We start from the raw sequence: 13,421 nt of genomic DNA, 5'->3' as shown, positions 1-13,421 counted from the left end.
GTGACTCTGCGTTTCTCTGTAGCCCAGTCTTGTAAGATTAATGATGGGGACCAAGCCCTTCTTAACGCTCATTCATTACCATGGGCTCATCTCCCTACAGCCAAATATAACACCATGAATCACTTTTCTCTCATGTCATGTGGCTGTACAAACATCTGCTCGGGCAGTTTACTGTTTTCATAATTTGCTCTTCAGTAGGGGGATAATTGTCGTGACTGGTGAATTGTGTGCACCTTTAGGGATGTTAAAAAATTACTACATGACTTAACACTGTTAAAGTCAGTGTTTCAGTGAAATTGCTAAAGATTACATTTCAATTTAGTTACACCTTTTATCCTCAACTATTAAATTTGATTTACCAGTTTCATTTTATCATTCAGTTTCATTCACGTGTGTAAGATTAGAAGACTCAGAATTTGCCCGGATCACTTGTCAACACCATTATTAAAGTTATATTTGACATGACAACAATAATATGGAATGGTTGGTTATTGACATGAGCATACAAAAGATTTGAGGCACCATTTCCATCTTAGAAAATATCTTTATACATTTTGTGAGGGAAAGCAATGACTTATTTGTTAGTTTCAGAATTTCAGTTGTCAGCTCACCTTTATCCAGTTTTCAGCATCACCTGCTGAATAAAAGTTAAAATGGTTTTGATGCACTGTGGGTTACTCCAGGTGCAGCTCATAAATTAGTCCAGACACGAGGCACATTGTCTGAGGGGGGTTCTTCAGTTCATCCATGACAGCGCTGTTCTCCATGATTCTGATGGGTTCAGGTAAGGAGAAGCCGAGTTTCGGGGCTTCATCTTCCTGAAGGCAGAGGAATGGAACATCTTTTAAGGCGTTCTCATCATCAACATCCCAACAGTGTCAGGAACAAGGACCGTTACCAGTTAATATTTATAAGTTGTACTTCCACCGCAACAGTGAACCATTTTTATTGGCGGCACAGAGTATTAATTACTAGGGTTAAAATAGAATAAAATAAAGTTACTCTAACTTTTCTTGAAGGAGTAACCTTCCAAAAGAAAAGCTGGCAAACTCCTCAGGAAAATGTTTTGTGACAGTAAATCAGTAAATCAGTAAAGATGTGACTAGGTCAGAGTAAATGAAGATTGAAACACAACATGAATGTTCGCCTAAAAAATCCTACACTTTTATAGTGAATATTAGGGCTGGGCGATAAAATGATAACGATATGTATTGCGATAGACACGTAATCAATATCAATAGAAAATCCGTTCGATAGAACATTTCGATAATTTTTTTTTCCTCGTTGGAAGAAACCGGATCAAAGAGTCTAGCTACGGCGGCGGCTAGTGTTTTCCATGGTTGTGTTGTCATTCCTTTTCCCTGTCTGCCTACAATCAGAGGAAGGTTAAGTTTAAAATAAAAATGTTTAAATTTAGTATATTTTTCTCCTGGTCCTTATTTTAATTAGGTCATATAAATTATCAATAATTATCGATATCGACCGATATGAAACACTTATATCGTCATACAGTTTTCAGCCATATCGCCCAGCCCTAGTGAATATCCTCTGTGGAATTATACAGTTGTAGCCAAAAACCTTTATTAATCCATAGCGTAACATCTGAACATTACCTGTGCCCAGCGCTGTTGAATAAGAGTCGTGACAACGGAAGTACAAAATGTTTGCACGTCATGTGACTCACGTAGACTTCAGATAGTTCCCGGAAGTTCTTGGCGTGCAATTCAAATCCATTATTCAGAGCAACAGAACCGCTGTTTTTGGTAATTCGTAGTCAATAAATGTATAGATTTAATAAAGCAGATCCACATGCCTATGTCGTTACTCTGTGTAGTAAGTCAATACATTTTCTTGCATCCCCCTGTATTGTATTGTCTTGTATATTCTGTATTGGTTTATATTTATTTTTAATTTTTTTGTGATGTACAGCTGTCTATTTTTATTGTTTATTTTATTGTCTATTTGTTTTGTATGCATTGTGTGTGGTCTGAGTGTATGTTGTCTTCTGTGTGAAAAAAGACAATACAACTAAATCTAAAATAATAATAATTCTTAAATCATAAATAAATCATAAATAATCATAAATCATAATCCAGTAACATGCGTTAATGCGCATTTAGATTTCATTCAGATGTGCTGATGATATACAGTCTGATTATTTAAACGTCTTACAGTTCATAAGTGCAACACAGACGGTCCAATAATTAATTCTGCTGCTACTTTAATGTGCTGCTGCTCACTTCCGGGAACTACGGAGAGGCTCCATTTTCCGCCATTGCTGGGACAAAAAACTGGTCCATTGGAGTGAAAGGAGATGTCCCAATCTCTCTCTCTCAAGGGCTCTGCCTGTGAAAAATCTCATGCTTAATGTAGGATACAAAGGGAGATATCTCGGGCAGGCCATTGGTCAATCAAAATGATTGACACCTCTATCGAACCGTCAGAGCCAATGGGATCGACGGACAACCTTCAAATGCGTGTCAACATCACCATTCGCTAACTAGGAGGAAGTGAAACACACTGTGTGGAAAATGATTGGTCGAACCCATTTCAAAAGGATAACCGCCCACCTGCTCCCCGCAGCGAAAACAGGTGGACTAATCAACTCAAAGTGACAAGAAGATATGCCGGCAAAGGGCTTCGGCCTTCGGCCTTATGGATGAAAACACCAATTCATGCTGACAAAACACCAAAGGTAAGACATAACTTTTTTTCTTTTGCTCTTCTTAGCTGCTGGTTGGATGAGTGTTGGTCGTAATGAGAAATATAGAGCTGAATTCTGTCGAGTGCGGGATTTCTTATGACACGTAGCTTGTGTTAGCATGCCAACATGTAGCTTGTGTTAGCATGCCAACATGTAGCTTGTGTTAGCATGCCCACATGTAGCATGCCAACATGTAGCTTGTGTTAGCATGCCAACATGTCGCTTGTGTTAGCGTGAAGTAGCATGGTAGTCCGTGCTCAGCCGTGTGGACGTGTACAGTCTCCGTGTTTATGCTATGTGCTATTTTTGTTGCCTGGTGTTTGAATTGTGTTTCTTGTGGGTGAAAATGGTTGACGTGGGCATTTAGCCGAGCTTCTACCCTTAAAAAGAATATGCTGTGTGCGTGGCTAATTGCTACATGTTTAGCATGTCCCTACATGTTTTGTGTCACGTGGCTGTGACTCTGTCAGCCCCTGGTACCAGGTGTGCTCTGTATGAATAATTATAGAAATTGAATTAATCTGAATTATAATGTTCCTTTCTTTAAACCCCTGATTTCATTGTGTGTCTCAGGGATAGGCAAAGCAGAAAATAATTTATACATTAATCGATAGAAAAATAATAAATTGTAAGTTGCATCCTTACTTTTTTCCACCTCACTAGAGGAGTGTCAGTTATTATCCTTTCCAAGTACAGACCTGTTGACATCTGATGTCAAGTGGCGGCTCACATAGTCTTAAAGAAAAACACAACAGGAATTTCTGCGCTACTCTTGAATGGGATCGTGATGCTACATAATTGTTGTTTGGTCACTGGAAATGCCAGAGCCGTTTGATATTAGATAAAGGCTTTTCTGAAGATATTGAATATATGAATATATTGTTTGAAGTTCAAAGGAATTCTCACGTTAATGTGTTTACAGTTTCGTTTAAAGTAATTCACACTAGTAGAACACACAGTCAAAGGTGTTTTTCATTTACATGCTACATCATGACATTCATTTCGAGGAAGAATATCCTTAATTTGATTCCACTATGTGCGAGTGCAGTCGTGGAAAGTGACTAAGTGCAGTCACTCAAGTACTGCATTGGGACCTCTTTGCATAAAGAATGCTTACACACTTGACAATGAAGTATATTTTGCTGATAATAGCCTACTTTTGAACTTGGTGGTGAAGATGTGAATGCTGCACCTTTACTTGTCATAGTGTATTTGTAAAATCTATTTGCCCTAATGTTGGCGACACACCCTGTACACAATCCCAGAAGATATCAAAGCCACTTCATGTTAAATGTCATGTATTTCCCAGCTGGTCTAAATGAAACTTGGCACCTTTTTATCATTATGCAAATCACATTTGTCAGTGGTAAGCGCCCAAAGAATTTGCTGTAAGAACGTGTGTGTGTGCGTGTGCGTGTGTTTGTCGGGGCAATGTGAATACAATCAGGCATGTTATTGTTTGGCTGTAATGGCAGTGACGGGCAGCGTAGCTTCAGCAACAAGACATTTCTCCTGTCAACAACAGAAAAAGGTGTTATATAATAGAATTCAAACAGCAATGCCCCTTGTTTCTTCTCATTGAAAGTGAGAGGGCAGCCATTTGCTTGTTTAAAACGGACCATGTAAATCAGCCTCAAACTAGTGTTGCTCTTTGAGGAATTGTTTTTGAAGTGATCATAGGTGTTGGGATCAAATAGAAGGGTGAGGTATCGACTGAAATGTCATCAAATTGCGACCTACCTGTATATTGCTGCCGAAGTACCTGCAAACTTTCCTGAAAGAAAGAGTTGACACAGTGATGTATTTCGGTACAGTGTTGTGATTGAAACGGGACTTGAGGCCAGTTGGCAACAGTGACATTGTTACTGCTCGGTATTGCCTGGCTTGGCTGCACCAGTTGGGAAAAAAGGGGAGTGAGTCAGAGATGTGATGGAGGTATAATGGAGTTCCTCACAGGTCAGCGCAGAACTATTGACCTCTCAGTGGGTTCTCTCTGTCCTCCGCTCATCCGCCACAACATCCACCACTCATTAGCAGTCCATCAGCCCAGGGTTTCCAGGAAGAGCTGGGAATTGTGAATCACACTGTTGTCTGTCTGTCTGCTGCCCAGTTTCACCAGTTCCATTCCTCTCTCCTCCAACGTTCAGTATAAACGCTGCCCGCCGATGCTCTCATGCATCACACAAAATAGTAAATGGTGGTCTAAAGAGATGAGATAGCGGTGTGCAGAATAACTGGCCAGCTTCCAAGCACATTAGTCTATGTAACAATTTTCTCTTTATCAGCAATTTCCCCTGCTTATCATGCTCCATTTATTATGCTTGCTTTGTTTGATTTGCATATTACATTTTGGATAGTGGGGGAAACTCAGAATTAGAGGGTATCCTAACCGCCCACACAATTGGATTGTTTTTTTCCCCCCTCCCTGGTTATTTTCAAAACAGCAGATGATTTGTATCCACTGGCGGTGGATACTGTTGTACACAATGGTGAGCACATATTGTAATTCCAGTTCAGCCTATAGGCCGGCTGTTATGTCGTGCACACTGTGTTTTTCTGGCGCACAGGACCACTGTGCTGTTAGATCCCTCCAGGTGCTTGTTCTGTGGAGAGTAACAATCAAAACAAACCTTCAGGTGAACTGACAGATAAAAATATACGCTATAAAAATGTCTGTAGGTGTAATTCAAGGTACAGCTGAGAGAGTGTGTGCAACCTCCGGAGAAATTTAATATGCATCTTTATCTGTGATTAAATTCTCACCGAGCAGCAGCAGATTCATAGATACGGTTTTTACATTGCATATATTAAGTGATAAGGCTGGTGTTATTCTATATGTATATATATTTTTACTATTAACAAAACCAACAATGTTGTAGTTGTCATTGGCGCTTTACAATTTCCCTGCATGTCTGTTTCATTCAGCCCCAAGTAATGAATCTTTCAAAATGGTTCACAAATGTATTAATGTGTTTCAATCGACGAAGATATTAACATACATTTTTAGAAAGTGTTCAAACGCCTCTAAATAGTGAATTTGTTGAGGATTATTTTCAGCTGTGGATTGATACACATGGTGCTCTGTGGATATTATCAGGAGCAGGACTCGAGATTAACTACAGTCCTCATGCTCATTGTATTTTAAGATGGACAACATGAGAGCTTCCACAAGCAAAGCTCAAAAAAATTAAAAAGAAATAAAATTGTCATTCCTCCTTGTGGTTGTCTGCAGTATGGGTCATATACTGCTGTCCCAGTCCAGCTCTACCAACAGACTGAAAAAACTCTTTCGTCCCCCTGGCCATCAGACTTTACAACAGCTCCTAGTCAAGGCAGGGAGGACAATAGAATAGGACAATTTATTTCTACCTTCGTTTGCACATCCATTTGCACTGTTCCCGTTTTGCACTGTCATAAGCTAGTTTTTATATTGATTGATGTATGTTTGTTCGCAAATGCTGCTGGATGCCTGAATTTCCCTCGGGATAAATAAAGTATCTACTACGACTACTATACTGCCCCCTCCATGTTAGCAAATAGGACAGTGTCCAAACTAAACGGTTAAATATTTTTCCCTAATATGGTTTGTCTTTTTAGCTAGTTCTTATCACACTGATGTACTGTCATTTTTTTGGATTAGTTTGATTTCAATGAGCATTTCTATGCTACTAAATACCACAACTCCAATTGAAGTCACCAGGGCAAGATGACAGCACCCGCATTCAGATTAGTCTGGCTTAAATTTTGTATAGTTGGAGGAATTTACAGTCTACAGTTGGTTCAGATTGAAATATCTAAAAATATCAACGACTATGTCATGAATTACCATGGAATTTTATACAGATGTTAATGGTGGTGACTTAAGTGACCGTCTGACTTCCTATTGGATGTATTACCATTTATTTTTGTACAGATATCCATGTTCACCTCAGAATAATATACCATAACTTTGGTGATCCTCTGAATTTTCACTGTTGCCATCATAACGACAAATCATTAACTAATTAATCATAAAATTGTAGTTAATTCAAACACTATAGCTGTTTTTCTTTATGAACAACATTGGAAGTATAATCTGTCATAGCTACAAAGGAAATAATTGTTGGGTTTGCTCTTTTCTTTGGATTTCAATAAGGAGAATATATATTTCCTTTTAATGTGACAGTGTGCTCCTTAAAGATGCAGACATTTTCTATTATTTTAACAGGAATTTAAAGGGTTGAAATCAAAAAATATATCACTTACTACACTTGTTATAGCATGCCTGGCATGACAGTGCGACCTCTTACTCTGCTGCTACATTACAACCAAATTCCTTTCTTTGTCTCCCAGTCAATCTCTTTTTTTGTCTCATGTTTTGTATGTGTTTTTTTGTCAGATGAGCAACATTCTCTCTTGATGAATGTGAAATGTGTCCTCCCTGTCCTGGTGCCAAACATGTATTTGAGCCCGCAAAAAAAGGTTAATTGGCTCCACTGAGGCTGATATTTTGACAAAAACAGCCATTTTGAAGACAAATGAAAGGTGGATTGTTGCGAGGATGAATAGGGGACATGTGAGTGAGGCTGTTCTGCGTTCAAGGACCTTGACTGCTCCGAGGAGCCGAGTACAGAGAGAATAAGAGACAGGCCTCTGCACCAATTTGTACTATTCATGCTACATTACACAAACAGCCGTCGAGCTAAAGCACTCTGAAGAGCCTATTGTTATTCAATTGTGCCTGCTGTACCAAAGAAGCCTCAAAATGTCTGCCATCAAAGGTTTCTGACTTAAAGCCAGGTAGTGAATTGCTCTTGGACAGAGTTTTGTGTTTGTCAGTCGAAGCTCAAACAATGCTATGAGACTACTCTCGAATGGGAAATATCATTATGATCACAATGTTCTTGTGACGACAGAGCAAACCAATCACGGCTGTGACGGCAGCGCCAACCAACATTAATGAATCCTCAACATGAGACACTGAGCAATTATGTGATGTTACTATGGCGTTTGTTCTTTGCTTCTGAAGAACCATCCAATTATCAGTTGATCTGAGAGTTTCCAGGGGATCACGACAATTGTCACTTGTAATTTTGTTGTCGCTCGGATGATGGGAAATGTAACTTGGCAACACGATGGATGGCTTTACACGACTGCGACACCGTGCTGGTTTGTTGTCACACTCTAATTAAATCTGACAGGCATGTCAGCATTTATGGTTTCCATTTTTTTCCTGTTATTGCTTCCCTTAAAACAAAAAAATGGCAGATGCACTTTTCAGTTGCTTAACAGACAGCAAATCAGAGAAAAAACATCTACACTTTTCAGACTTTTGGGAAAAGTATGGTTTGCAAAAAATAAGTTTTTAGCTGAATGATATTAAGGTTCCTCATATTGTATTTGTAATACCGTTTTTCTTCTGTTACAGAGTCTGACAGTGATATTTATAGTGTCCTACATTCCTTTTTCTGCTCGTTTTTTTGTTGACTTTGTCGTGTTGTGATATCTCACCAGGACTTCCTTCCCTGATCTGTTTCTTTGACCATGATGTTTTAAAAGGGAGCACAAAAAACTGGCCTGATCCAACTGACACGGATTAAAATCTTCACATCTAAGTCAGAAACATCCTGTATGGAATACACGTTCATACTGTCATACTACTGGTTTCTCTTTAATATCACAGAGTAAGGAATATTGTGTGTGTGTGTGTGTGTGTGTGTGTGTGTGTGTGTGTGTGTGTGTGTGTGTGTGTGTGTGTGTGTGTGTGTGTGTGTGTGTGTGTGTGTGTGTGTGTGTGTGTGTGTGTGTGTGTGTGTGTGTGTGTGTGTGTGTGTGTGTGTGTGTGTGTGTGTGTGTGTGTGTGTGTGTGTGTGTGTGTGTGTGTGTGTGTACCGTTGACCCCCCCCAGTCTCTGGATGATTCTGCACCGCAGCTCCTGGAAGTGAGTCAACCTTGGCGTGTTGTTGGCAAAGCACCTGAACAGCTGCACATTCTCCGTCAGCGCAGAAGGAGAAAATCCTCGACCCCCCCTCCGAAGTATGGTTTTATATATTTAATTTTCATCTTCTCTGATGTACTGAACGAGCTCGTTTCATGTTCCCCGCCATCTTACCTTCTGCTGCTCTGCTCCCCTTTTACCTGGACTGAAGTGCTTTGCATGATTTGTGAGTTTGTCTTTGGTATAGAGCTCGAACAGACGGTGGACAAAATGATCTGGAATTTTGTTTAAATGCAGATGATCTACAGTTCAGTGCTTTACTCATTAAGTATGTCCTGAGACTGAGCTTTTCAGCTGAACCGTCACTCAACTTCAGCTCTCTGAAGGGTCCTTGCTCTTTGAAAACAGGCCACCAGGGGGCAATACCTCACCTGCAGTCCCTCTCCATTTGGTTCTAAATGGTAGGCTCCAGTTCCCTGCACTGTTGTTGTGCTCTGTGACCAGTCTTCCCATAGCCGCCCTACTGTTTGTGTGTATTGGAAAATGATAAGCAAAACCCCCTGAGGCGACGCTGCATTTCAGACGGATGGGAATCTGAACGCGTGGACTGAGAATCATCAGATAATCCACCCACGTATAGAGAATTAACTGAGGAAGATTATTCTTGTTGTCCACTTGCTGTCCTTATCCAGGCCTGACCCAGGCTCACTACAAAGTAGAACAGAAGGAAATTACTCTCCCTCATTTGAAACCACATAATACATATAATATATAGTATAAAGTCCTCATGAATTTGCAGTGAGGGACATTAAACTGTTCTCTGAGCTAAGGAGGGATTGTGCTCAACTTCATCAATAACTCATAACGTGATTTACTTTCACACCAACATTTTTTCTTTTCTAAAAGCTGTATATTTCATTTTCAAATAAATCTCTTCAAATTCTCCCTTTAAAGCTGCCCTGCTCTTGAACCAATAGATGACTGTCCTATTTTCAGGCCCTGCTTTTGTAAGTGGCGTAATGTAATGGCAGAATTACTTCTGTACTGCCCTTTTGCAGCTGGATACCTACATTCCCTTTTTCTATACATATATGAATTGCTACTTGGATGCTTTCAAGCAAGTGTGCTTCTTTTTTTTTTAACCAGACAATGGTGAGCTTACATGTAAAAGCTTTTATATTATGTCATGTAATGTTCATTATTGTTCTGAAATGCATGTCCCAACTGACCAATGCATAGGAAAGAAAGACCAACGTGTGGAAGCGTGCATGTCCTTTGTGGCTGTACAGTTAATGCTGTCAAGCGTGTCTTTTAACGCAGCTTGACTATGGACGCCCACTATGTCAACCTTAAGCGTCTGTGTGCTTATTCAACCGAGTAAAAAAGTGTATGGCATGGTGAGCTATCTACTTTATACCTGAAACAGGAACAGTTTCTTAAAAAATATATATCTATTTTGTCTCATGCTTGACTTAAACCTCAGTGCCTCCTCATGTTTGCTGCCCATACATGTATTTTACAGTGTATGTGCGCCACTTATCAAGCAGCATATAGGTTTGGTGTCTGTGTAAGCCTCTTGGGTATAACTTGTGACCTTGAATCTGTGTGCGTGTCTCATCTCACCTTTGTCTGATATGGGTTTCCTTTCATGTGATGTGGAGTACTCCTCTCTGTCCTGGCAGCACAGATAAGCTGGTCAGTAAACAATGACAATTTTCAGTTTTATTTATTTTTCTGGGTGGGCCAGGGTGCTTTTACAGATACGTTAAGAAACAAAGGACAAGTGCAATCAGTTACAAGGAAATAGATAAATAAATACAAAATGAAAATGGGTTTTAATAGGTAAAAATACAATATGGCCCATCCAATTCTGGACTGTTGAGACATTTTAGAGTTGAAAAAATGTGGTAATAATACAAGAGGATTTTTTTTTTGTACATTATTACATAACCACTTTTTAAAAAAGGATTCCCTAATATTTTTTTTAAGAACAGTAACCTAGATGTATACTGAGCTAGACACTTCACAATTAATACGACAACCGCTGTAAACAACTCCTTTGAATAAAAAGAAGCTAAAGCCTCCTCAAAGTTGCTAAATGTCACGAGATGGTGTAATGTGCTAATTAGCATATTCATGACATCTTTGCGCCGTATTTGCTCTCTCCATCTCTTTTCTTCTCTCCCTCTCGCTGGCCTCACACATATATACAGTATATTTAATACAGCTGAATTCCAAATGGAGCGGTGCTCATTTACATGTTTCTCTGTTTTTGTTGTCAATGGAACAGCTATTAAGTGGTGACTGGAACCCGGCTCATTAAGGCAACATGTTACCCAGCAGTCATTTCCAACCTGCTGCTCTGCACCGGAAAGAACCCTGACTTTTACAACCGTGACTCCATCTGACGAAAAAACACAATGCACGCATGTTGCAGACAACAGCTGTGCTGGGATATTTGCTGCACGCACTTGTAAAACGATCAATCTGAGGGAAAGTTAGAAGCTTGTTCATGTCCGTTTCAGCTGCTGTGTGGTCACGACCTTGCGCTTGTGAGGCAAAGCAGGCATCTCACTTCTACAGGAAGTAGCTTAGGTTTATCGCAACCCCTCAAACAAGTGCTAGATTGCTGGCTTGGTGCTTTTTTGGAGAAAAAAAAAGTAGCTTTATTGTCACATAGGCCTGTCACAATAATTACGTTATCGAATCATCATACAAAACTTTAACTCAATCTTTTTATTGACCTCAATAATAGCCATTGTGGACATTTGTTGACCTAAGAATGAATGTCAACGACATTCCAGTCAGTCGCGCTGCTTCTATCCTCTCACCTGATCTGTGTCGGAGGCACAGCTCACTAACTGTGGTGTTACCATCTGCTTGAAGACTAGCATCAGTCAAACCTTAGATTTTTCTCAGCAGCTACAAAAATCATGTAAGAAGAGTGCAGTGACTTGCAATGACCAATGGGCCTGTACTGCAAGCTCACATGATTCAGTAGCAAAAAGTCGTCTTAGAATGACAATAATATAGTTTATTGCAATTATTACTAGGACAATATATCGTCCAACAAAGAGAAGGCCTATTGTCACATGGCATATATCTCCAACACAGTTGACATGGTGGCTTATATGGTGGATGTAAGCATTTTAAACTCGCTATAGCTGACTGACTTTTTTGGCCACTTGGGGGCAGAGGAAACAAGTTGTGAACACAACTTTGGTGTAATCAGCAAACAGTTTGTTGTTTGTACATCCACCAGTTATGACCATGTTTCTTGTCACCCATTGAAAGGAAGTCCAATCTTCACTCAGTTGTAGCTCTATTTTTGGTCTCTACCAACTCATCTGGGAAATATGTGCCTATTTAGAAACAAGGAGCTAAGTTTGCCTTTAAAATGCCCCCCTGATGATGTAGTAAAAATGATAATTTTGAAAGAGCAAAGGCCAATGGGGAATCTTCAACTCTCTGCCGGCTGACCAGTGGTGTAACTAAATCACTCAGTGGGGAGCAGACATTTGTGTTTATAGGTCCAGCTGGTCCAGCTGTTGAGGTTCACGTCTTCTATGGTGGACAAACTATACATACGCAACACTGGTTCTAGACTACCTAAAAATTTAGAATTTCTGGCCTGACATTTGTTGATTATCTGACAGTTTAACAATCAGCAAACCATAAATTATAAAGCCAGAATTAAGAGCAGTAGATCTGATGGGTCTAAAGGTGGAGTAGGGGCTGACGAGGTTTAAACTGGTGTCAGCCCATGTGACGCTTTCAAAACAACTAAAACCCTCTTACAATCACCTCTAGTGCATCTCACTTGTTATTCGTGAAAGAAGGGCTGTATGGGGAAAAGTAGTTTCATTTGTTTGTTATCCCTCCCTTTCCCTGACCATTTGCAGCGACTTCTGCATAATCTATGCTGTGAGTTAGGTGTCAGTTTCACTGAATAACACAATGGGAGGTTGGGAATCAATAACCTGCCAGCGACTGTCTAAGAGAGGGACACAGAGACTTTGCATGTACCCAACAGAGTGGAGAGAGTAATTTCCTTTCCTCGGAACAAAGCAATGATCCCTAGAACATAGCTCTGTATTAAGCCTGAGAACACAAAAATTTTACACCCCATATGCCTCCTTACGGAGGACGCCTAGCTCGTACCAACAAGGATTCTCCTGCCACAAAAACAGTTTGAATTCTTCAAGGTATTGACTCAGCAAAGTGCTGAAAACACTGCACAGGCATCCTGGTCTACTCCTGGTTTACTTCTTGTACCTTGTTTCATGCCAAAGGTAATATATGGGGATTGATCTCAAGTCATTCTTGTCTTCTCTTGCCATTGTAATGTTGAAGCCTAGGGCTGTCCGACATGCCAATATCTCAATACCATATGAGTCATTTTTATATCCAGATAACAATACAGCACATTTTCTGTATATTAAACAAATTGTTTTTTATGAAATGATTGCATGGAAAGGCTAATTTTCTTTCAATAATATTTTTGTTATATACTTAATTGTGTATTTTAATTATATACTACCTTTGATATGATTCTTGCATAGTTGATAAAAAAGGTTTTGGGTGTTGGAATCTTTTGTGCGGACTTTGTCTGCAACATAATGGTCCTTTTCAGACTTTTCATACATTTTCTATTGTCACATGACTTATATCGTCCTTTATCTCACAGCACAGTTGATGTGTTGTGTTATGTTGGATGTATGCACTTTAAACTCCCATAGCTGACTTTGACTTTTTTGGCAACTAGTTGTGAACAGAACTTTGATGTACAATCAACTTTTG

At 39.7% G+C, this 13,421-nt stretch overlaps 1 long non-coding RNA gene across 3 annotated transcripts in view; it reads left to right on the top strand.

Annotated features, from left to right (window-relative positions):
* Window positions 1-2,540: 2,540 nt before the first annotated feature.
* Window positions 2,541-13,421, top strand: part of LOC118310339 — a 136,834-nt gene continuing 125,953 nt past the window's right edge. For 2 of the 3 annotated variants that reach the window (XR_004793766.2, XR_004793767.2), the window contains exon 1: window positions 2,541-2,695. This is a non-coding gene — a long non-coding RNA (uncharacterized LOC118310339). The remainder of the gene's footprint in view (window positions 2,696-13,421) is intronic. The other variant, XR_004793765.2, reaches the window with a different exon arrangement.

The sequence above is a fragment of the Scophthalmus maximus genome, chromosome 5 (assembly GCF_022379125.1).
Source record: "Scophthalmus maximus strain ysfricsl-2021 chromosome 5, ASM2237912v1, whole genome shotgun sequence".
Lineage (NCBI taxonomy): Eukaryota > Metazoa > Chordata > Actinopteri > Pleuronectiformes > Scophthalmidae > Scophthalmus > Scophthalmus maximus.
Note: the sequence above shows the minus strand (reverse complement) of the source record. Positions and strands in the feature narration are given on the sequence as shown.